General features: G+C 44.1%; 1 long non-coding RNA gene across 3 annotated transcripts; it reads right to left on the bottom strand.

Moving 5' to 3' along the window:
• Nucleotides 1–17,603: 17,603 nt before the first annotated feature.
• On the bottom strand, nt 17,604–24,120 carry LOC124702522. Of its 3 annotated transcripts, none has more exons than XR_007002528.1 (7): nt 23,550–24,120; nt 21,383–21,477; nt 21,168–21,227; nt 19,523–21,017; nt 18,797–18,889; nt 18,332–18,417; nt 17,604–17,871 (listed from the first exon to the last, which is right to left on the bottom strand). It is a non-coding gene; the product is annotated as an uncharacterized LOC124702522 (long non-coding RNA). The 3 variants fall into 3 exon arrangements; XR_007002530.1 differs by having other exon boundaries at nt 18,332–18,412; XR_007002529.1 differs by having other exon boundaries at nt 21,168–21,215.
• Between the last annotated feature and the right edge of the window lie 2,488 nt (nt 24,121–26,608).

The following is a 26,608-nucleotide window of genomic DNA, read 5'->3' as shown; positions in this document are numbered from 1 at the left end:
ATTGCCTATTCACCCCCCCTCTAGGCGACATCTCGATCTTTCAGTGCGCGGGCGGTAAAATTGGACCTCCGTCGGATGCGGCAAAATACAGCGCGCGCGGCCACACGAACGGCTAGTTTAATCGTATATCGTTTCAAACGGATCAAACAAATCAAATAAATTACGAAAATTTAACTGAAAATTAAGAAATATATTAAAATTTCGACAAACACCGACATTTTATTTAAACTAAACTAATCTACTCGGAATCCTCCTAGTCGTAGTCCGACGATCCGCTAGTCGGAGTCGTGTCGGAGACCGGAGTGCTCGTCCACTCGAACGAGGAGGAGGAGGAGGTGGGCATGAGAGTCGATGGTCCGGCGCCTCTCTTATTCTCCTCCGCCCTCTTCGCCCTCCGCGCCGCCTTCTCCGCCCTCTCCGCCTTCCTCGCCGTGGACTCAGCGCGGCGCCTGTCGCGGTCGGCCTTCTTCTTCGCCGCCGCCTTCGCCTTCTGCTCCTTTTTCTGAGCGTAGAAAGCTTCCATGGCGGCGACGTCCTCCGGGAACGCGCGCACCCACTCCAGGCGGAGGCGCTCGTCCTGCTCCGCCACGCACAGGCGCTGCTCGAGCTCGTGGGCGCGCCGTCGCTGCTCGGTCGTGACGGCCGGCGATGGCGGCGCGAGCATCTCCGCCTGCTCGCGCGTCCAAACGTCGCGAAGTTCATTTGCCGGCGGGGGCGGCCGAGGCGCCAGGCGACGGCGTCGTAGGCCCGCGCCGCCTCGTGCGCGGTGTCGAACGTTCCGAGCCGGATATGCTCCTCGCCGGAACGGATCTCCGCGTCGAAGCGGCCGCTCGGCCCCGCGCGGACGCCCTGGTAGCCGGAGGCGGAGCGGCGGCGTGGGAGATTGAGCGGTGGACAGAGGGAGAGAGAGAGAGAGAGGCGGAGGCGGAGACACGTGGAAAGTTTAGAGGTTGGCGTCCGCGCGTCGCTTCGCCTTTATAGCGCGCGCGGCAGCCGACGTGCCAATTCTCCCGCGCGGGATTGCGCGAAAGCGCGGGCGCGGCAAATATTTTACCGCGCGCGCCTTTTTCCCGCGTCTGCTGGGGGTTCGCGCGGGCGCCCGCGCGCGCCAAACTGGCGATTTTTTGCCGCTCGCGCGTTTTGCCGCGCCTGTTGGAGATGCTCTTATTTATTAGACGGCAACTATTAAGACCACTTTCACATTTCTAAGGGAATTTGCAAGAGTATGATGATGAATGATATCTGTATGTTCTGGTCGGAGATGATGATAATAGCACGAACATGCGTTGGTTTGCCTGGTGAAAACTTTGCTACACAAGTATGAGGGAGGTATGGGCTCTAGAGACTTTGATTCTTTTAATCTTCCTATGCTCGCCAAACAGGTGTAGAGGTTGCTCAAGGAACTTGAATCTTTGTGTGGACGTGTTCTCGGGCCAAATACTATCCTCGACGGCGATATTTTGAAGGCTGGACCAAAGGTGGGTTCCTCGTTTACTTGGTAGAGCATTGTAGCGGGTTTAACCATGTTTAAAAGAGGGTAAGTATGAAGAGTTGGGAATGGAGAAAGTATCAACATTTAGCAAGATCCTTGGATCCCTTCTAGCCCATATATGAGAATCATTACCCCGGGAGGAGATGTTTATGCCGAAGTTGTAGAGTTGCTTGATCCAGTGACATGAAGTTGGGATGAGTATCTTATTAAGAGCTTGTTATTTGATGTGGATGTGAAACTTATATTACAAATTCATCTCCATAGTTAAGGTTTTGAAGAATTTGTTGCTTGGGGCTTCACCAAGAATTTACAATATAGCATTATCTTGTAGTGGAGACATAAGTTTGGGCCATAGAAGGGCCAACTTGCTCTCTCGGGCAGTTCAACAGTCAACAAAGTTTGGAAGATTTCGAGGAAACTTATCAAAGTCAAAATCTTTATGTGATGTATGGATGGTATCGATTCTTCAAATATGCATATTGCCACATCGCGGGAATGCCCAGTTTGCAATTTTGGCCCAAAAGATATTTGTTACCTCCTCTTCCAGTGCCCCACTGCTTTGGGTACTTAAAATAATCGGTGTCTTGCTTGTATTATCGAAAGAAGCAATACGGATAAATCGGTACGGGTTGGCTGCACTCAAGTTTCTACTTCAACGGAGTCACAATGTTTTCCAAGATTTTACATAGGACTAAAACAAACTCTGTGGTAGCTCGCTAGTACCTGATGCATCTATGTTATTTGTGGTTTGTTGTGCTATATTCCATCATAATTCATCCATATTAGTGGTTATAATCATGATTTAGAATGATTTTGGGTATTTTCCTAAAACATCCCTTTTATTTGTATTATAACCCTACAGGGCAGAAAAACCTTGTTTTTGTATTTTTGACTTTCAGGAACCTTCACGGAATCAAAAGGACATGGGGTTTTTTCTAAAAAAAATTTTTATAGAAAATGAAGTCATGTAGCTTTAACCTCACCTGGACCGGCCAGAGGGCCGAAAAGGGTAGATAGTGCGGCCTGATACCATGGCACCCCACCATGCCCACTCTGATGTCGTTTGTCTTCGTGTCGATCTCTTCGTCTTGACCTAAAGACATGTATATATAAAAGGGTTTCCGGTCGCGATCTGATGAGGCATATGGATGCGGAGATTGAAAACACATAAATGGAGAGTATGTAGTCCGCCCCTTACAAAGGCTGAAGGGGTAACTGATGTCAGAATTGCCTCCGGGTGGTCCACCCCGGTCCTGCGTGGTCATCATCATCATCATCATCATCATCATCATCATCATTGTCTACAAACAACACCCCCTTCATCCTCTCCATATCCCGTTGTAATCTCTTGATAAACATGTTGTATGAGGTGGCATATCGTTTTGCCATGATGTATTGGATCTTTTTGTCTAGGTTTGAGTAGTATATGTTCATGCTTACGGTGATATGGTTTTTATGGTTGAATACAAGTTTGTTATCTTCTATGATGGTCTTATGTATCGATGTATGAGTTCACACATATGTTGGGGAAATGCAAAAGGTTATCACAACGTTGTGTGTGTTTAGATGTTTGGAATGGCAGGAGATGATAGAAACCATGTCCTGCTTTTTAGATGCATGACCATTGATTACATGTTAATCAACAAACGGATAAACTAATGGGGACCTTGAAACTTACGGTTGTAGTTGAACTTTATCTCTTAATAACTCCCTTCATGCTCGCAAACTGCATTGTGGTCAATCACTAGAGGTGTATTTGCTTGTGCTCACAGCTGCACCTATTTATGGCTCCTGTTCAGAAAAAATAGATTATCTTTTAAAAGTTATATGTGATGGTTATGTGTGTTGATGCTAGACACGTTTACTTAATTAATTGACCCACTGTGAGCTAGATTCTAGGCCCTGGGAATTAATGATCTAGTTCTTTAGAACTTATGCTAGTTGGAATAAAATATTTGCTCCACTAACTGTGACAAGCAAAACAAATGAAACAACCATATGCCTAAAACGTTTGCTCCCTTTACCTTCATCTAGCTCCGCCTTGCATGAGCTTTCTTTGCATCTTTACTTTCAACACTTAGCTCTTTTAGTTTGTCGCTTTCTAGTTAGTAACATCAACAAATCATAACCTTGCATATTGTGATTTATTGCATTGCAAGTGGGTTATAGGGCTTTATAGAGAATAGATAGTTATCATCGGATCCTCTGGCTTCGACACTCAATTTTTTTCGAATTGTGCTAAAGTGATTCCCTTTGGTTGGTCAAGCGTCATCGAACTCATAGTGAAGATGTACCCATGATGCACTAATGCAAGTTACGTGTGAATGACTCGTCGGGTACTCACCATTAACATACATGTTGCAACACAATTGGAGGCCCACCTAATGATCTGCTAAAGACCATGAATCACATGATAATCTGGCAACTATGAAGCATTCAAATCCCATATTCCTGATGTGTGGAACAAGGACGAGCCCAAGATTAGGGAACCCTAGAGTTCTTCCGTACCATGTAACTGACCCAGTCATGGTACCTGAGACCTAGCCTCCTATACAAAGCCTAGGAGGGACTGCCGAGTAGATAGCCTCGTATAGACTGAGAGAGTCTCAATCTTCATCACCATAGCCATCACGACAACGTTGTAATCATGATCAATAATTAAGATCAGGCAATCAGGAAGTAGAGTATTATCCTCCGGGGGAATTCCCTTGAGTAACAAGTGACTCCGCACCTAAATTTGAGTATTGTACTCGAGATTCAAATGCATGCTACATGGGCATGGTATTTCATCATTCTCACTAAATCTATCTCGAGCAAAGTTCAAATATCCATCCACACCTACCAAGTATTCCCACGTAAAATGCAAATCACACAACACCCATGTTCTATCCATTCGGTCAACACTTATATGCATAATATTTGGAGGCTTCAAATTTCAGAAAATTATCCATACTTCCACCATTCAAAAATTGTACATCTTTCGGAGACAATTATTTTAGGACGGAGGTAGTAATATATGCAAGAGACTTTTATTCAAAAAAAAATATGCCAGAGTCTTACCGTGGCTGCAACATGTTGGCCTGAAGAAGTGGTTATTCGGGGCAGGCTGGACACTGCAGAATATAGTGAGGTGCAAGCAATGACAGACGACAGTGATGGATCCACTTGGGTGCCGGTGACTGCAGGCCGATGACAGCAATGTACGGGACCGTAGGGAGTCTCGCAAACGTCGAGCATGAGCATGGCGAGGTTGTACAACATGCGAGAGGTAATGGATCTTCCTTGCGTCCCCGTGCTAGCTTGTTGCGGGTGGCATGGCAGATCCCGCACCCCCGGCCCGCATGAATTTGGTAATTCAATATTTGGCTGAAATGCTCCTGGCAAATACTGTTTGCAAGGCGCGAACACTCTTTTTTTGACAAGGTCTTGGGTTTATCTCTCGCAGATCCCAAGCTTTCACGAGGCACATAACTAAACAAATGTTTGGAGTGAGGCCTAGTACTGAGAAACAAGACAAAATTAACATGCCGTGAGAAGATTCCGAGTTGGGCCCAATAGAGCTTGTTTTGTTTATCCCGCCTATACAAAAGGGCCCCATGAAGTGAACTAGAGCACTGGAGCTATATGCAAGGCCCCGAACATAATTTTCCACGAATAGATCTTGGCCCCTTCCAACTATGAGTATAAGTTAGCCTCCTCTGTGGATCTTGTTTCAAACTGAATAAATATGATTTGGCCTTTATCCAACCAATATGACCCAAAGATTCCTCGATGCATAACTGATAAGTGGGACCCCTAATAAATTCAGTGGGTCACTAATGACGTTGGGACTCCAAGTGGTTCAGTGTTGTGTCAGCGGAGTATTTTTCCCACAAGGGTGACTCGAGGGTTATATCGAACTCTCGGGGAATTGAGTAAAGAGTTTTCTCTCTTCCTCTTCTTCTAGCAATCTTGTAAATAAAATTAAAACCTTGTGTCCCCAACTCCACCGTGTGGTTGCCAAGCACAAGGTTTCGTATTACTAATAGTAAATAATAGTTGTAGAACAAGTAAAGTAAACTAGACAAGTAAAGTAAACTAAGTAATAACAATAAAAGGATGATTGTTTTTGGGTTTTGTGTGCAATTAAGATACTAAATATTTTTGTATTTTCAGATTAAAATAGTGCTGCAAATAGAAAGTAAGAAAATTCAATGGAAAGGTTTTTCTTATGATTAAAATTGGACCGGGATTCATGGGTTCACTTGTCTACTCTCTCTTTAAAGTTGTAGTGGATAATAGAAATTCGTCAATGAGATAATAAAAATATAACAGCTGGGGAACCCCAAGAGGAAGGTGTGATGAGCACAACAACAAGTTTTCCCTCAGTAAGAAACCAAGGTTTAATCGACCAGTAGGAGAAAGGCTTGAGTTCTGAAGGTGTTGCTAGCTAACTATTGGCAGGACGCACTACCTACGTCAGCAACAACCTGGAACTTGCACACAACACAACCAAAATACTTTGCCCCAACTTACAGTGAGGTTGTCAATCTCACCGGTTTTGCTGAACACAAAGGATTAGACGTATCGAGTGGAGAGAGATGTTTGCAATAATTAAAGAGAATAAGATTGCAGAAAGTAAACAGAGCAGGATTGCAGCGGTTGAATTTATCAGTGTAAAGGAAAGGACCGGGGTCCACAGTTCACTAGAGGTGTCTCTCCATGAAGATAAATAACATGCTGGGTGAACAAATTACAGCTGGGCAATTGACAGAATATCGACCATACATGACAAGATGATTTTATTATGAGATTCGTTTGGGCATTACAACATAATACATAGACCGTAATCCAACCGCGCCTATGACTAATAATCCACCTTCCGGTTATCGTCTGAACCCCTTCCAGTATTAAGTTGCAAGCAGCAGATTATCGCATTAAGCAATGTGTGTAAAGTAAACAATAGAATTACCCTTGGATAAAATATTTTTGTTTTCTCCCTAGTAGCAACATCACATCTACAATTTTAGAAGTTATTATCACTCTTCCAGAAAACTAGAGGCATGAACCTACTATCGAGCATAAAATACCCCCTCTTGGAGTCACAAGCATCTACTTGGCCAGAGTATCTACTAGCAACGGAGAGCATGCAAGATCACAAATAACATATGACAAGAATATATAATTGACCTCAACATATTATACAATATTCATCGGATCCCAGCAAACACAACATGTAGCATTACATAAGGATGATCTTGATCATGTAGGGCAGCTCACAAGATCTAAACATGAGGCACAAATTGGAGAAGACAACCATCTAGCTACTGCTATGGATCCATAGTCTAGGGATGAACTACTCACGCATCACTTCGGAGGCAGGCATGGCAATGTAGATGCCTCCGGCGACGATTTCCTCCTCCGGCAGGGTGCTTCAGAACCCTCCCGAGATGGGTTCTGCAATGGCGGCCGCGGCAAAACTTTTCATGGATGGAGGATCGGGTATTCATGATTTTCCTGAGATCGTCATTAAATAGGCGGAGGGGCAATGTCGGTGGCCACCTGGGTGGGCCACACCATACCTTGGCGCGGGCCCAGGCCTGGCCGTGCGAAGAGGTGACTTGGCCCCCCTGTGGATCCTCTTCGTCTCCCCTTCGGACTTCGTCTTTGTTACGGTAAAATATTGACTTTGGCTTTTGTTTCGTCCAATTCCGAGAATATTTCCTGTACAACTTTTCTGAAATACAAAACAGCAGAAAACATGGAACTGACACTGTGGCATCTTGTTAATAGGTTAGTGCCGGAAAATGTATAAAAGTGCTACGAAGTATGAGCAAAACATATATAAATTGGTGTTAAACAAGCATGGAGCATCAAAAATTATAGATACGTTTGAGACGTATCAGAGCCTGAATGGTGGCGAGTAGCATAGTGTTGCGACCCTCATGAGGCAACAACTGAGAGCACATATCATGCAAAGTGGTGGTATGAACAACACGGATAGCAGCAACAAGAGAATTGAATGTGCCATCAAGACCATTGAGAATATAATCCTCCAGCTCATCATCATCAACTGGTTTTTCAGCAGTAGCAAGTGATGATGCAACCCTTTCATCTTTGTGATGTATTGTTGAGCAGTCAGATCAACCTTCTTTGTCTTGGTGAGACTTCCCCGAAGAGTAGAGACTCTGGACTTGGACTAAGTAGAGTACATGGCATGAAGCTCACACCACACATCGACAGCATGGGGAAGGCCGAAGACATGGGGGAGCACATCCTCGGGAGGGAATTCACTAGATAGCTGACCACCTCTTGGTCTCTGGTGATCCAGGTATCATAAGACAGATTAGAGAGAGTAACCGAATTTTTGTTATCATCCTCATCCTGAACCGTCTCTGGCGGAGTGAGTTCAGTCCCCTCAAGGAGGCCCATGACGCGAGCACCGCGAAGAGTGGGCAACACCTGAGCCTGTCAGTAGAGGAAGTTTTCCCTAGTTAGCTTTGTTGTAGGAGGCGCACCAATGGTGGGCGACACTGATGGGGTTGAAGAAGATGCCATATGTTCTTAGTTCCTGTCGCGGCAGATAAAAGACACGAAGTCCTACCGTGGTTCCTATCGTGGCAAAGAAAAGATGTGAAGTACTGCCTCGGTAGAAAAGGCAGTAGCAATGAGGTTTCCTTGGGGTTGGAGGCGATCGGATCTTGGGGAAAAAGACGATCTGTTTGAGGCCTGACTTGTGTGGTTGTTGATTGAATGAAACCGAGGCGGGGAAAAGTTTCCCGACGTCGAGGCGAAGCAGATCCTAGTGCTGAGCCGAGAATGCATCGAGGTCCTTGCGACGGACGGATTTGAACCCGCGGCGGCAGTTAGACCGGAAGAGCCTCATCTGATACCATGTGAAACCTGGGAGAACGATCATTACCCTCTGGGTAGATCGGTTTCGTGTAAGTAGATTGGGAAAAGCCCCCAAAGTGACAGATACAAAGTCCTCTACGTATACATGTGTGGTGTACTACACCATCACATATACATATATAATTACATGTCTAATATGGCACCCCTACAACTATCGGAAGAAGAAGTGGGATTTTTTTCTAATATGTAGGGGAGCGATTAGAGAGGGATGTGAGATTGGCTCTAGCGTCAAACAAAGCCATCAAACTTTCATCTCCTACCCTCTATAATGGAGTTACCCTAGTCATTTTGTTTCCTCCATGGACTGACTAGCTAGATATGGTCGACTCAAGTGTTCCGAGCGGCCCTTGATAAGAGATGCTTGATATGGTCGACTCAAGTTCCCTCCAAACCAGACCTAGCTCCACATGCATACATCCAAACACACGCTTTTGAATCTCTTGTGCCCGGTTCACTTGCATGCATGCAAGCAAACATGTCCTCAGTGTCGGATTGAGCGTGTGAATAATGGGTGTACAATGTCACAGTTTTACTCATATTTCTGCTCATTTACTTGATGTTTATTGCTCTACATGTAAACTATACACAGATATACAAGCTTTTGTTTGTATACCCATGTACTGATCTCCCTTCGCCTATGCATGTCCTAGAACATTTTTTGCCCATTATAACTGCACAATTTCACACTTCGAAGTTCAATTGCTTCGGATAATAATTTTATTTTGTTGGTAAATTATAAACTATGTCTATGTGATGCAATCAGAGAGAAAAAATCTGTGTACATACCTTGCTCTGCGGATTGTCGAAATACCCGCAAATGAAGATGGCAATGAAGTATGTTGATTCCTTGTCAAAGGTGGCTGGGTACACCTTGACGCAGGCCTTGGGCCATGGGAGTGCGAATGCAAAAGGCCCCAATTCCCAAATATTTGGGGTCCCCAAAATTCCGAGTTTGCGTTATATGGCATGTACTCACAAAACCATTTCAGCCAAATTGGTACTAATTAAATCAATGGAGATTAGAAGTTCGATTCCTACATGCATCTATATCTATACTATTATTGACATTCCTATTGCATTCTATGACACAATTTATTTTGTTTAGTTTCTCCATTTCCTTTTGATACTACCTCCATGTTGGTTTAAAGGGGTATTACATATTTCAAGGAATTTTTTTGACCAGTAATTTGGTTAATAAATTGTAAACCGGATGGAGGGGTACGTATTCCTGTAGCCTATTGCTTTACTATGCATTTGATTAGCATTATTTCACATTAATTATGTTTACTTTCTCTGACTTTTTGCTATTCCCATTGCAGGGTATAATGCAACTTGTTCTGTTTATTTTCTTCGATGGTGTTATTCCGGTTCTGAGCTATGATGCAAACACTTGACTATGCATTTGATTAGCATTGGCGGAAACTCATACACACTATTATGAAACTGTCCTGCATGCATAAAACACACTATCTACTCTTGAAACAAATTTCTAGTTCCAAATCTTAAACATGTCAGAAAAGTTGCGCTGAGATATTATGACTTCTCAGCTTCAAACTAAATAATTATTCAATGCAATTTTAATTCATAAAATGTGAGGTGAATTTGTATGGTGTTATTTTATTCCACTAACGGGATAGTTCTTATAATTTTCTTATGTATGTACATGCACTTGTTAGGATACCTTTATATGCAAAGCCATTGAGATTCTAGAAGTATTTTCCTAGTTTTTAAAACCCAAACAATTCAAATTTGTCGAAACAATTAGATATACTCCCTCCGTCTCATCAAAGTTGTCTTAAATTTTTTAAAATTTAGATGAATGTATCTAGTTACTATTTAATGTCTAGATACATTTAAATTTTAAGAAAGTCAAGACAAATTTCATGATGTTGAGGGAGTAAATATTTTCGATCATCTACAACCGCTAAGAGTAGTTTTCGGTTAAGCATGTCAGTCTAAACCGTATACTTTCTCTGTTAGAAAATATAAGACGTTTAGTGAGCTAACATAGCCTACTAAAACATCTAATATTTTGGAATGGAGGTAGTACATTATAACGGTTCATTAATCGTTAATTATATTTTGCTAATGAGACAAGGCTTATTTTAGAGTTTCCCACATCTTCCCAATTTTGGTGGCTCGGCCCTTGAGGTGGCAGCCTTGGAAGCCGAGGTGAAGCTAGTTAGTTAGTTATTGGGGTGGTAAGCGACCCGCACGTTTGGAACCTGGCAACGGGCGAGGTCGAAATCGCGTCCAGACATGCATGCGCGGCGATTAGCACCTAATATAGCAATTATCTTATACAGTCTTCCCTATAATTTGATAAGATGTATACGGATGCTTGTACATACCGTGGCGCCCCATGCATGCGGTACAAGGTGTTACTACTCTGCACACGGGTCATTTATTGCTACCGAATGCAGCAGCAGAAAATTAAGCCTTTACATAACTTACGTAACAATTAGCATGATAGGAATGGATATTTTGGATATTTTTCCATCGGAGGAACTCCAAAAACAAAATTTTCCTACTGATTACTCCATTTGGAAGTAATTTGGATTTGTAATATTAACTTTTAGCTCGTAGAATATTACCAAAATGGACATTTTGTACTAATAGTTTCTATTGTAAAAATATTTTTGAAACATTATTTTTAAAATATGGAAATAGCCATTGATAGTTCTCCCAATTAATCATTGATGGAAAATAGTCAAAATCAACAAACTGAGGGTGCAGATGTGGAAGATCCGTCATGGAACACAAAGATTTGAACACAAAATCTCCAATCAATGATGCAGATAGTAAAAATTACTAATCATAAATTATATCAACAAATGATATCATACACCATTGATATTGGAGACATCTGTTTACAAATAAAGTTTGTGCTAAAAAAAATGATTTTCTGATCTGAAGTCTGGACCGGTGCGATGGAGGAACTGAACATGCTCAGGATTAAAACTTGCAAGCCATCGATACATTAGCACAAAAGGTAAGATGAATCTCTGCTGCACCGTTTGATAATCACATGATCCAAACCCAGAAAAAAAACGCACGGGGAGGGACCTCACCCTGATTCTGTTCTCAAAATTTCCTGCTAAGTAAATCTTAATTTCACAGAGCATTCGAGAGCAGAGCACGTTCAGATATCCAATTTCCATGGAACAATAAAACAACATCCGGCTGGAGCACGAACCAAGGCGAAATTCGCGTCGATCCAAGAACCAGGCAGACACAGAATGACAGAAATCTGCAAAAGCGACGAAACAGGCCACGGCACAAGGCTAAACCACCAAGAGAGATCCATCATGGGAAGGGAAAAAAACACCAATGCTGTGTTTGGATGCATAGAATTTGAGTGTGGAATTGAATTGGACTAAAATTCCAAATCCAAGATGGAAATGAATTGACTTCTAATTCAATTCTGTTGTTTGGATGTGTTCGGAAATTGTTGTTGGAATCAAATTTTATAACCAATTCTAAATCTTGTTTGGATGAACAAACTATAGAATTTGCGGAATTTAGTCCACAGCATGCTCCGCCATGGATCGAGCCGGCGGTGGTTGGGGCACGCGTCGCCGGTTGTGGGGGAGGGACGACGGCGGCCGGTGGCCCCCGGCGGCGTGGTTGGGGTACGGAGTCCGCGGCGGCGGCGCTCGGCTGCGAGGGGGAGGACAGCGGTGTGGCCGTGGTGGCGCCCCGCGGCGGTGGTTGGGCACGACGCCCGCGGCGGCGGCGCCGTCGCGTGGGGAGGACGCGCGGCGGTTGCGAGCACCCCCGGCGGGAGGTGGTTGGGGCACGAGTCCACGCGCGGCGGCGCCGGTTGCAGCGAGACGGCGGGGAAACCGGGTGGGCGGGGCCGTGCGGCGACGGCGGTGGAACCGGTGGCGGGGCCGGGCGGCGGCGCGGCCGGCGGCGGAGCCGGTGGCGCGGGGCCCGCGGCGGCGGTCGATGGGGAGGCTGGTGGCGCGGCGGCCGCGGCGGCGGCCGACGGGGAGCCGGTGGCGGGGCCGAGCGGCGGCGACGGCGGGGGACCGGTGGCGGCGTGCGGCGGCCGGCGGGGGAGCCGGTGGCGCGCGGCGCGGCGGCGGCCGCGGTGGCAGCCGGTGGCGCGGGGCCGTGCGGCGGTCGGCGGGTGACTCGGGAGAGAGGCAGCGAGGGAGAGGGGTGGAGCGTACGCTTTCGCAGCGTTTCCGAGCGAAGGAGCTCGAAACTTTGGCCCGCTCTTTGCACTACGGGATTCGGAGCGTGGAATTTGGTTACATTTCCATGCAAAGATTCCGAGCGCACACCAAACGGTAGAATTGGCCCATTTGGCCCAAATTCCAATTCCATGCCCCAATTCTATGCAACCAAACACAGCACAAGAGAGATCCTTCAAGGCACCACCGCGCGCTGTAGCTCGAGGGCTCGGGGCGGGAGCAGGTGTTGGGGGGCGGTGAGCATCTGCAGGGAGGTCGTCGCGTTTCCCAGACGCCGCGCCTTGGTCCACCCCCCCGTGCTCCTAGTACTCCTCATGTGAGGAGGACGCCGCTGACCTCGCCATGGAGGCGAACGGGATCTGGTGAGGGCTCCCTTGGCCGCGCAAGGATGGCACATGCCAGCGACCACGGGATCCAAGTGTTGAGGAGGACGAGATCCGGTGGGGTTCGACGATGGAGCTCTCCTGCTTGAAGGAGTCTTTGTTGGCCTGGAGATGATTTTGGGGAACGGAGATGGACGAGGTGGAGAGGAAGGGGCGTTGGGAGGAGTTAATGTGAGTCAGTTTGTCAGACAGTTGCAAATACGAGACAAATACATATGGAAATACGTGTGGTGTCAGACACGTGGTGCTGTTCTATTGGGTTTCTTTTCATCCTCGCCCGTACCCGGGTTCCATTAGGTATTTTCGGGGTGGTAAGGCACTATCGCTGGTGGCTCAGCCGTTTGTGTGCTCTCTTTTTTTTTGTTGGACGACGGTGGTCGAAGTTCGACCTGCTTGAGTCACGGAAAGGAAAATAGACCAAACAATATTTTTATTAGATTGATATGCACTAGTCAATTTTTTTAAAAGTCCAAACCGTAGGAAAGGACTATGCTATATATTTTAACACTAAATGGAAAGACACCAAACGGAAAAACACTAGACGTGGGTAATCGGAGACCGCAATTATTTGGAGTAAATTAAATAGTGCTTTCGGTAGGATTTGATCCCAAGACATTTTAGCTCGGATATCATATTAAATTGATGCACTAGACAAGTTTTTTATAAGTCCGAACTATTGGAAATGACTATGCTATATATTTTAACAATTTTCACTTACCAGTGTTGGTGAGGGTAATTTTCTTCAACTTGAGAGGCGATTTCAATAACGTACTGCAAGAAGCCTTCCTTGTTTTTTATTAGGTTTCGATAAGAAGGTGGTATTAATAAATAAAAGTATTCAAAATGAACAAGCTTCCCTAAATCTAAAGAATAGTTTCTACCATGTGGTATACGAGTGGTGAGCAACTAAGTAATTGTTATATGAATAGTTTCTAGCTCCAGGAGGATCAAAACTAAAACAAACACGATAACTAAAGGGTTCAGCAAACCGTCGATGATGCCGTTGCTTTGGGTCAGCCCCCTAATCCAGTTCAACAATTGCAATCTCATAAGCAGAAGACATCCCCACGACCTAACCCTCTCACCCACGCGCGGCGGCGCCGCGCCGCGCCAGGGCGGCCGCCGGCGCCCCTCCTCGTCTTCCCCTCGGCACCCTCCTCTCCCGCCGCCGCCGCCCGAGGCGCTGCCAGGCAAAACCTTGGTGGCGTGGCGGTGGACTCTCCTCGGTTGTGGACCGGCGGGCACGGCGGCGGTGATCCGACAGGCCTTCCCTAATGCAGCGGTGCGGGGAGGCGGCGGCCATGGCGCGGATCTACAGGTGGCGACGCCGTCGGCGGGGAGGCGCTATCGGGCCTCTCTTGCATCATGAGGAATCCTAGTGCAGCTGCTCTAGGCATGGCGGTGGTTCCCATCTTCTCGTCGGAGGTGGTCGGCCGGATTGGGGCTGGTTGTGACGATCTACTGATCTCACATCTAGTCCTAGCAGCGAGTTGGGGATGTGCGGCTGCAGGTCAAAACCGTGCTCCGACCCTCGTCGTGGCGGGCGATGGTGACGTCATGCGTCATTACCTTCTTGAAGGCATCGCCATCGCAGTCTGTGTCTACTCACTTGTGCTGCTCCGGGGGAAACCCTAGATCTGGGTCTCCCGGATCGGACGATGGCGGCGCTCTATGCGTCGCTCTACCTATTGAGGCATCTTTTTTGGAGCAGCTGATGGATGGTGGTGGGCTGCGGTGGTGTGGTGTTCATCTACCGCGTATGCGATGGTGAGACTCGGTGGCGTGGCGCAGCGGAGTATCGGTGTTGGATGCGGGATGAAGATCATGCACATGATGGTGGTGTTGTTAGGCGTCATGGTGGCGTCGATGGTAGGTCTGGCAGAGTCAATGCGGTGATCCCTCCTAGAGATGGGTGCGAGGAAGACAGAGGTAGCAACTTCTGTGACGTGTGCAATGGTGTGCGCTCAGGATCTGCTTGACTGGTTGTGCTTCTCACCTGCTAATGGGCGGCTTGAGAAGACATTCAGTTTTAGATGATGTGTGTTGGTGTATGGTCAGGGTAATGACCCGGTTCATGGTCACCCCCTTCATCGCTCTTGTAGGTATAGCGAGTTGTCGCTGTAAAGATGGCTTCGAGTTGATCTTTGTATCTTGCTTGTAAGACTTTACGAATAATTTAATAAAGAAAAGCTGTGTCCATCCTTTAGATGCAGAGGATGGGGCGATGCTGCCAGTTCAAAAAAAAAAAATGAAGCATGCACGTGAGAGCTCTAAGTGAAGCAGGCACGTGAGAGAAAGTACCGGGAAGGAGAGGAGATTGCAAGTTTGCAACGGCACATATACCTGGCGTTCTGCTTTCAGGAGGGCTCGATCCTGGAAGGTAATGATCATGTGCGAGCAGGCGGATAAAGAAGCATCTTGAAAAAAGAAGCATCTTGCTAGTGTCGAGCACGTACAGGTACAACTTGCAACGAACCAACTAACCGATCGGCTCGATATCTTGTCCTTTGACTTTTGGCCCATCGGCCGTTGAACCAGAGCAACCATGCATGCATAGCTGCAAAATTTTATATGTAGAGTGTGTGCATGTCCCTTTACAAGGTGAAGGAGAAAAGATCAGACTATCGAGATTTTATGGTTTTGTTTGTCCTGTGCTCACAGTCACAGGTATAGATGCATCTATAACCTACTTATTTTTAAAAAATTAAAAATATCAATATATCTGGATGTACATCCAAAAATCTGGATGCACATAGATTTCACCAAAAAAGATATTGTGATCTATGTAAAAAAAACCAATTCTTGGTGCTCTAAAATAGGTTTTAGTGACACATTTGTTTTTGCCTTTTTACTTATGTCATAAAAAATATATTTTTTGTAAATTTTTGTGTGTGAACATAGAATGTTCGAAAGGAGAAGGACAGGGGTCGCTAGTCAGAAAAGCGTACACCTTGTATTTTATATATTTTTTACATTTTCACTAGTAGAAAAAGGGCCTTTAGTCCCGGTTCATAACGGGCTTTAGTCTCGGTTGTGCAACCGGGACTAAAGGGTCGAGAACAAAGGCCCCCCTTTAGTCCCGGTTGCTTACGAACCGGGACTAAAGGTCCATCCACGTGGGTTTCGTGCGTCTGGGCAAAAATGTCTCCAGGTGAATTTTTCTAATTTTTTTTCACTCTATTTTTTTTCTATTTTTTCAGAATTTCTATTATTTCAGTTATTTGCATAGTTTAGTCTATATCTCTAACTGTACTTATCTCTAGTCAAATTACTTACTCGTGGTCAAACTTCCCGCTCGGTCACCCATCCCCTTACTACTCTAGCACTAGCACGCTTAACTTTCGAGTTCCATTCCGTCCCGCATCCAAGTGCTTCGCGCGCATATATGTGGTACTAGTATCATATCAATCCAAGTTAATGCGGTTTTACCATTTTTTAAACTTTTTTTACAAAAAAAGTGAAAATTCGAATTTCTTAATTTCACCGAATAGTAGGTTGCATAACATACAAGAATCTGAAAACATTTTATTTTAAAATTTTCTATCATTTCACCGAATATATTTTAAAATTTTCACTAGTAAAAAACGGGAAAAAACCTTTAGTCCCGGTTAGGGACACCAACCGGAACTAAATGGTACCCTTTAGTCCCGATTCGTAACACCAACCGGAACTAAAGAGGCCTGCGCCGGCTGTACCAACCGGGACTAAAGGGTACCCTTTAGTCCCGGCCGGAGCATTAGTCTCGGTTCACCAGCAGAACCGGGACTAAATACCACATTAGTCCCGGGTCAAAGTATTTGGGGACTAATAGTTTATGATGGAAGGCATTTTTTCTACTAGTGTTTAAAATATATTTTTTCTGCAATTGGGATTGAGCCCCGGCTTCTGCTTCGAATGGATGCATTTTCTCTACTGGGTGCATTTAGACTTATATGCACAAACACAATGTCTTTTCTCTCGTGCGCTTGTGAACATTTGTATTGCACTGGTCAGCAAACTGAGTACCTTACCTAGCAAAAGGTAATGTAATGTAATGTAGCAGGAGAAAGACGCAATATATCTTTTAACAAGCTCTTTTGCATCCCTAACGAATCTACCCGGTGAACAAGGCTGATCATCGACCGACACTGCGTCAGGTACCTAGATTGCCGGCACAAAAAAGTGCCGGCAAAAGCACCAAAAGTACCGGCAAAGATTTTTCCAGGCACAAAAAAAAGTGTTGCGTTTATTCCAGTCGAGGTAGGTTTTTACCGGCATTTTTAGAAAAGTGCTGTTAATTGTATTTTAAGGCACTTCCAAAAATGCCGCTAGTTAGTATTGCCGGCACTTTTGAAAAATGCCATGGAATCTTTTTGCTGGCACTTTCCGAAAATGCCATAGAATGTTTTTGCCGGCACTTTTCGAAAAATGTCACAAAATCTTTTTACTGGCACTTTTCTAGGGATACCATCTAAACTTTTTGCCGGCACTTTTAAAGGATGCCTACAATTACTTTTTTAGGCTTTTAATTCTGGTGCCGCTGATTATTTTCTTAGGCATTTTTAAGGTTGCTATACTGCCTGCAAACATTCAAGCAATCTACAATCAAGCATACATCAAACTCAATAAGTTAAACAATGTTTAAAAATAATATTTCCAAGCAGTCTAGGTCTCAAACCAACATTCTGAAACATTCAAGGGTTCACAATCGAGGCATCTAACTTACATGACCAATAGGGTTCATCTCCACATCATGAACAACATGGTTTGAAACCATTAGATAAAATACACAACAAGGTTCATCTAATAGGGTTCATCTAACTGGCTTCCATCTTACTTGTCTGACCAAAGGTTCTCAATTTTCCTCATTTGTTCCCGATTCGCTGCTTGTTCCTCCAATGTCAGCACAGTACCATCATATCTAGAATAAACAGACCAAACATGACAAAAGTAGCAATGTTTCTTATATCAGGGAAGTACACATATTACCCATTGCGGAAATAAAATCAAATTGCAGCAACTAGTAAGTAGTAACACATTAAATTTATCAAGTACATAGGTACCTTGTATACAGAATAGAAAGTATACACATTTATAGTAAAAACCAGTGAGCTCAGGCACTAGTTGGTACTCGATGACCCTGTTTATTGGGCCTCATGTTTTAGCTTGTGGCGCTTCTAGTCCTCGGAAGCACCAACTCAACAAACATCAAGTGATTTTGAGGTATAAGCATTTCATTACAGGAAAGATATTACAGCAAATTCTATTACACTACACAAAAAAATCATTTGCAGCAACTAAATATCAGTTGGTTCTACACAGGTAATAGGCCAAAACTGAACATAATGGCTTGAAGAATTATTTTTTTCCTCTAACAATACCTTGTATCGAAATATCGATATTGTTTCAAAGCTAACTTTTTTCACCCAGGTCTTGACATAAGAATTTGAAAAGACCAGGAGCTGACCTGGAGGATAGGGATAAGGTTAGTTTTTCTATAAGCGTTTCAATGCAAGCTATTTATTAAATTGATAATTTCGAACCAACTAATCAATACCCATGGCAAATCGGAGATTAAATATCTAGCAACTACACTAGTTACAGTAGCTTCATGAATAAGTAAAGAAGAAAACTTACACCCAACAATCTACAGAGATAAAAGGGAAGTCAATTTCCTAAGTTCTAACTCTAGACACTACCATGAACTATAAACCGATAACAAGCATTCTGTAGGGCAAAAAAAATAGTGAAAAAGACAAAGACATAACCTTGTTCTGTAATAAGCAACATTAATACACACCTAAAGTATTGACGCAGAAGATCCAGTGTCTCTTAATATTACTTACACGTATGCAGTGCCGGCAATACCGGTATGTGAGGTAGTGTATGAGGCCGGTTACTTTGGAATTTTCCCAGTCAGTTTATGTCATTGAATGGACCTACGAAACAACAATGAAAACATTAAGAATAAGTCTGAACATGAATAGAACACTTCTATTTCTAGAGTACAAATAAGCTAGTGTACAAAAGATTTTGCAAGGTATTTCCAGTGTGAATACTTGAAGGAGATAGATGTTGTAAGGTATTTCTCTAGAGATTTGGTTATATGAAATGTTCATGTAATAAAATTATGTGCTGCAGTATCTAAGAATGTGTTACTCCAAGCAACCAAAACAAACCCAGTTCAAGACATATTTGTCCACATCATCTAATTAGTTAGCAAATTAAAAACTAACTGTTCAAATTAACTCTTGATCATGAGAAATAAGAAATAGTGCAAAGCCATAAATCTCATAATATTGGCGAACATTGACATGGCAGCCACCAATTTGAAAAAATGTGAGAAGGAGACCTTATGTGAAAATGAGACAGTGAACGAAATATATGCACTTCTCATAAGAACAATTTCTAGAACTTTTGTGCTCTATTCCCTCCATCTTACTAAAAGCTAACGAGATGCTAACAAAAGAAAAGGTAGATAACAGTTTCATCATGATGAGTGAGTGGTGCTAATGATCCCTTATGATTTCATCTAACCCCTGATGGCACAGAGAGAGAGAGAGAGAGCTCACCGAAATCAGTGAACCGTCGCTTGGGCATATGAAGGCACTGGGAGTAACCCTGCTCCCCTTCCTCCGTCTTGTGCAGGTGCAGAACTAATGGGCTCCTCGTCACGATCCCTTCAAATCAAAACGCAGAACCCAAAATTAGCCATCAAAAATGCAGAATCCTGCTCCCCATCATCCGTCTTCATACCAGAACTCACCATGTGGCCATGGATGGATGAAGGAGGGGTTAGTGTTTTGTATACCTTGGAGATGGAGAGCATGGTAAACAAAACACTGAAGTTCCAAATAAATATGTTTTTTTATGAAGAAACATAGATTGATCATGGCTGATAGGAGATACTGTGGAAAGAAATGGTGCGCCCCCATACTATGTATCTCAGCTGGAGAAGGCTGAGTAAGGAAAAGGCAATAGCAACTTGAAGATAAAGAATGCATACTTCAGATTCTTTCTGCAGATATTGCCAGTGATTCATTGCCATTTTGTTATATACCAAACAATCTCACACAAAGAATTATCGAGCAACTATAACACAAAACATATCGACTGCGAGCCTTGCTACCCTAATATGCATCAAGATTCATTTGAAGCCACTTGCCTCAACCCTCAAGTACCAGGCTGACAGAAGCTCTCTGATATTAACACAGTCATAAATTATCCACATTTACTTCAAGAAAATCTGAAAAAATAAACTAGCCTAACGTTTGACATTTAGCAAGACTACGTACAACGACATTCAGCTAGCCTAATGGTCAAGTCTTCCCTTTGCTTGAATTTGCAGTGAAGGACCAAGGAACACTACAATTTCTAAAACACTAAGAAAGTGCAAAAATAGCCTACACCAACTTGCTTGCCAAAAAAGGCTTCGATGTCGTTGTTGTAAGAAAATGCAAAAATAAGGCAGACCAGACAATTATCACACCAAGGGAGAGAATAAATTTATAAATCTGGATGTATCCTGCTACATCGTAGAAATTCTAACCCTTGCTACATAGATGTAAACTGTTCATTCTGATTATATCAATTAGGCAAGTAAAGAATATCAAATAATCTGAATATAACAGCCTTAGGGCTTAGGGTAAATTTGATCGGTGCGATGTTTTGCCAAAACAGTATGCCGAATATGTTACAAACCACAATCTGGTGAGGAGCAAGTTACTGGCCGTAAGTGTGACAAGATTTGGCAAGATATTCAATCTAGAGCTCAGGGTAGCGTGCTATAAAAGTGGCGTTTGTGACAAGTTTGCGATAAAATGAACACTCGCCTGAGAAAGTAAAGCCTGGCTAGCTCATCTGTGGCGGATAACCAACAACCCATTAGTTAACCCATTACCCTAACAATATACATAAATCCAGGGGCCCAAGACTTGCTATACATATGGTACAGGTCACAAAATCTGGGGGCTAGTTACCTCACCAGAATGACTTGGGTAACTCCAGAGAGAAAGTATCACCAATCGTAACAACTATATGTCAGTGCATATCTTATACAAGTCCAAACTGGTAAGCATAGAAACAACATGATAATGAACCAGTTAGTAACTTAGTGTTTCCAGACAGAGGACAAATTACAAGATTAGGCACATGGAATATTGTTATTATACAAATTTCAGAACAGTACACAAATTGAAAATGGGGTTGCTTCTTCACCTGTTTATTTGCATATATAAGGACAACCCCACCTTTCAGCTCAACCTCCTGCGAGATACACTGCACCCAATCAGGAAGCATATTCAATTCATGAGCAATCAAGTAACGTATCATGAGAAAATGTTATAGACTTTCCCACACATGAAAAGTTTCAGTCAAGTTATGCACACAATTCTCCAAGGAAATATTTAATTGGATATTCATGGCAACCTTACCTGTTGTATTAGCAACAAGAGAGCAAGGGGAGGAGAATGGATAAATATGCTATCAACTCTCCAAATGTGCTACCAATCCACCTCCATTTAGTGAGCTGCAAGAAAATATACAGGTTCAGGATCTGAGAAATGAAGGAAACTTACCATTATTTATCACTCTGAGTATGCAACTGACCATTATTTAAGCACACTAGTAAATCTGACCATTATTTAAGCACACTAGTAAATCTGACCATTCTTTAGTGCCTGTTTGTTTGGGCTTAGGCTTGAGCTTGTGGTGCTTCTAGGTCTCTAAAAGTACAAGCTCAGTCAAACACCTAACTTCTACCCATGGGCTTCTACAAGTGCTTCTCAATTTTCTACTACAAGCCCACAAGCACGTTGGGAGGGACTTCCCACAGCTTCTTGGCGCTTCCCGCAAAACAACCGAATCGGTATAACGTGCTACCCCTAGAGTTCGATTTATTTTCAGAAAACTGCCATCACGTGACCAATCCACAAGACCAAGCCTGGCCATCCGCAGATCACCATTCCCCATCAGCTCCTGAAAACGGCGGCTAGGGTTTCACGCCGCCAACCGTGCCTCCACCAGCCAGCTCTCCCCTACCTCGTCGCCTCGCCCTCCCTCACACCGCTCATCTCCTTCCTCGTCGCCTCGCCTCTCTGTCTGACCTCGTCCAGCACAGCATGACATCAACGCCGAGGAGCTCTACCGCCGGCAAAGAAGTCGACCATGACTTCCATGACGGTGCCGGCAACGTCCGCCTACCCCCGCTCTCCTCTGTGCCGCATGCCTATATTGCTGATGCGGACAAGTTCTTGATCATCCGGCCGCTTCTAAAAGCAGGTTGCCAAACACCATTATATATTTCACAAGCTGACCAGCTCCAGCCGCTTCTCAGACTCTACAAGCTCCAGCCGCTTGTCGTTCAGCCGCAGCCCAAACAAACAGGCCCTTAAGCACATATCAAAAACAGGTAGAGCTATACTGAACCTACTAATTAGAGCATTAACAACATACCATAATTAGAGCACTTAATTGAATAAGAAGACCGATGCATATACAAAATCTGACACGCTCTAATCTGAAGATTATATGTGTAAAAGCTGAATTCAGGTTTACTGTATATAGTTTACTCTAAGACCAAGAACAGCACATTTTTTCAGAGCATATATGGAATTTCTTCAGAACAGCTGCCACAGGTTCAGAGCAGCAATTGGAATGGTGAACACCTATGTAACAACATCACATTTATCTAAGAATATGGAACTCAAAGCAGACACAAACTGCATTCATTATCAAAATATTAAGCAGTATTTCCTAACATTAAGAATCATGGAACTTACACAATTGTAAAGTACAGACATAAGAGTCAAGAAAAAGGGTTTAGGGTTTTCCGTGGGTGCAATGCACACGCACGTCTCTTCTATATATAAGGGTGATCATACAAATACATGCGTATATACGCGTACATATACATGACAGATATACATCTACTAGACCTATCTTAACAATAAGAACAACTATGTATAGTTAAGAAAGCATCAAAACACCACGTGATAAACGTGGTATGCAAAAATAAAAAATAAAAAGCATCAAAACAGCAAGGATTTCAATCCCTTTAATGGGTATTACGAGTAGGCATATTTAAGCTACAAGTAAACATGCTTTCAATGAGTCTTTTGTAGAGTACACTATTTTCCTGCAAAAATGTATTTCAAATAGTGAAGTAAGCACGAGAAATAGCTTAAACAATAAGGCAGTATCATGATGCAAATAAATGGTTAAATAAAACAACTATCTACATATGAACGTCATGTGCTCAGTAAAAGAAAAAATTGATACCGAAACAACAGTTCTAAACATAGTCCAACTACATCTGAACAATAAGAATCCCTGAGCCTTACGCAAGCATAAGGACAAACACATGGTCTGCATGAAACTACACACAAATCAGACTTGATGAAAACTAAGCATACATGCTACCACAGAGCAGCTGCTCTCATCAAAGACTAGTCGATGATAACTCAAATAATCATCTTCCAGAAAAGTTGAAAATCTAAATTGAGGATCAAATCATGCTTGCATATCAAGTTCGTTCGATCAGATCAAAATCAAGCAAAAAATTATGTTGTGCCCAACAAATGAATCAAAAACAGGAGTCACCTTCCCGTTGAAAAGCAGCATCAGCGCCTGCTCCAGTAGTCATGAAGGCAGCACGTGGACATTGGTGCCGAGCAGGCCCGAAATATGGTCGGCCAGATCGGCAAGGTCCTCTGGATAGAAGCGTGCAAGTTAGTTGAGGAACAACACGAGGTTGCCGAACTCCTTAGCTGTCTCCCCTCCGGTGCCTCCGCTCGAGGAGAAGAACGCGGAGGAGAGCGCCGCCTTCTGCCGGAAGAGGAACACGGGGGACTCACGACCTAGCTGATGGAGCTCCGTACCAAGCATGTCCATGCTCTTCGCACCACCGGAACCTCCTCCCAAGTGCGGGAGACTACGGCAGCACTATCAAAGCCGCACCACCGCATCAGCCACACACGTCCATGGCGCCGCCACGTTGGAACCAGATGCGGCTAGGGTTAGCCTAAGCAGAGCGGGGATGCAGGGGATGACGTGGGGACGAGAGAGGAGAGCAAGAAGGAGCGAGCGCAGTGCTCGGTGGCGGGGGAGATGGCCGGAATAACCTGCGGTGGCGGCGGCGGCGGCGGCGGAGAGTGGGCTCGGGAGAGGACGGGAGAATTTCGTTTTTTGTTGAAGGACTGGAGTTGTTAAGAAGATTAGTCGATTTCTATTTTTGCGCGAGAGGTGGAAGGACTATTTTGTAATTTAAATATGATGAGGGTTTTTATGTATATTTTACACTTTTACCAAACGACCCTATACTTCTATTTTCCCGGCAGTTCACCGAAATGCCGTTAATGGATCATCAACTGCCGGCACTTTCACCGAAATGCCGTTAATGGATCAGCAATTGCCGGCACTTTTGCGGAATGCCGCGAATCAACACAGGATTAGCGGCAGTTTTCGCGCAGTACCGCGAATCATCGCAGGATTAGCGGCATTTTTTTAGCAGTGCCGTGAATTAGATCAGAATTAGCGATATCTAGCAGAAATATGCCGCTAAACATACTTTTACAGGCAATTCGCAGAAGCGCCGGCTCCAAAGTGCCGCTGTTCCTGGGATGTGACGTAGTGCGAACCAACAGCGCATTTCGTGGTCCAGCCAAAGAAACCTCATCCAATTGGATTCACGCTAGCAATCGGACACGTACCAGCAGCACCTCATCGATGCGGGTCTCCATCTCATTCACATGCACATGAGCAGGAGCACACCGGCCGCCTGACAAGTGGACATGCCAGGTGCATGTGTGAGCTTCCCTGCAGTGATCACGGCATCCTTCCTATACTATTGCTCATACATATACAGCTGGAAACGAAAGGGCCTACTAAATTTCAAATTCAGGGCCTAGCTTAGTAGCTTTGTGCAGACCTCTTCTTGCATTCCTTCATTGCGGTGATTCTAACCTAGGTCCCATGTATATTTCTACCGCCGATTTGATGCTTTGTGATTCATGTTGCACAGTTTCTTCGAGTTTTGTCGCAATTCATAAATGCGTGTCGGATTAGAATGCGTTGAAAATAATATATCAGCAACTCATGGTGCCACACTAATAACCTATGTATTTATATCGGTATGGTGTACATATAAACCTATCATATCGGCTAGTATCTGTACATGTACAAGTAACTTGCATGTAACCTACCATACTATCAATGCCATACGCTGGCCATAGTTTGTTCTGTGTGATTCCCCTCTAAACACTACCCTCTCTCGGTTAACTCGAGTTCATAGTATCCGAGAACATATCGATCTCATGCTAGTTGATGGCTACCTCCCACTCGATCTGTACGGGTTCCTCCGCCTCCCTCAACTCTAGTACTACCTCCTCGCTCAGCTCATTTGCCTTGACCGTCCTCGGCGCAACCTCGAGCGCATGAACCATGCAACCTTGCCAACCAGATTACGATCAACCTTAGTTCTGAAAACTACCTCTACTGGCGTACCCAGGTAGTACCAATCCTCCAGAATAACCTCATGTTTCGGTTCGTCGATGGGTCATTTCCGTGCTCATCGGCTCGGCTTCCCAACCCAGTTGTGGCACAAGAAGGTAGAGATCCCCCTACCCTCGCCAATCCACTCTACTCGGCCTGACATCAGCATGATCAGGCTATCCTCTCTGCCTTAGTCTGCTCGCTTTCCGAAGGCGTACTTGGTACGATAATGATGGTGACCATGTCGAATGAGGCGTGGGAAACCCTAGCATCTAGCTTCGCCTCTCCCTCCACAGTAACTACCATACCGGTCAACACGTCGAAGGAGGCGTGGGAAACCCTAGCATCTTGCTTCGCCTCTCACTCCATAGTTACTACCGATGGTAATCGACCCACTTGTCAGATTTGCAAGAACGTTGGGCATGTTTCATCTTGTTGCTTTAACCTCTTTCAATGCAATTTCTTTGGAGTGGGTAACGGTGGGCACTATATGGATAAGAAAATTCCAGGGTCTACTTCGTCCTACCATGTCGATCCTAGATGGTATGTTGATACTGGTGCGACTGATCATCTAACCAATGAACTAGACAAGCAGACCATGAAGGAGCAGTATCATGGCAAGGACCACGTCCATACGGCCAATGGAGCAGATATGCACATTACTCATGATGGCCAATCCATTCTTCCTACTCAATCACATCCTTTACACTTGGAAAAATGTTCTCTATGTTCCTTCAGTTACACGCAATCTTATGTGTGCTAAAAGATTTCCTTGTACAATAATGTGGTCTTTGAGTTTTACTCTCGTGATATTTCTTTGTCAAGAAGGATGTGGTGGAGGTTTCTATAAAATTTATGTCTCTTCGGTCAAACAAGTTTTCAGTCGTGTCAGACGTGTAGGTCATCTAGCTACATAAATAGTCCGATATATTTTGCGTCGTCATAAACTATCTTCCGGATAAAAAAAATTGTAATTTGTAGTACTTGTTAACAAGGCAAAAGTCATCAGTTGCCATTTTCACTTTCTACTAGAGTTAATACTTCACCAATTGAGATCATTTATTTGAATTTTTGATGTATGGGGCTCTGCTTAAACCTCTCTTGGTGGACGTCAGTTTGATGTTAATTTTATTGATGCTTATAGTAATTTTGCATCCTTCTATCTCCTT

Source organism: Lolium rigidum, chromosome 3 (assembly GCF_022539505.1).
Source record: "Lolium rigidum isolate FL_2022 chromosome 3, APGP_CSIRO_Lrig_0.1, whole genome shotgun sequence".
In the NCBI taxonomy this organism is placed as follows: Eukaryota; Viridiplantae; Streptophyta; class Magnoliopsida; order Poales; family Poaceae; genus Lolium; species Lolium rigidum.
Note: the sequence above shows the minus strand (reverse complement) of the source record. Positions and strands in the feature narration are given on the sequence as shown.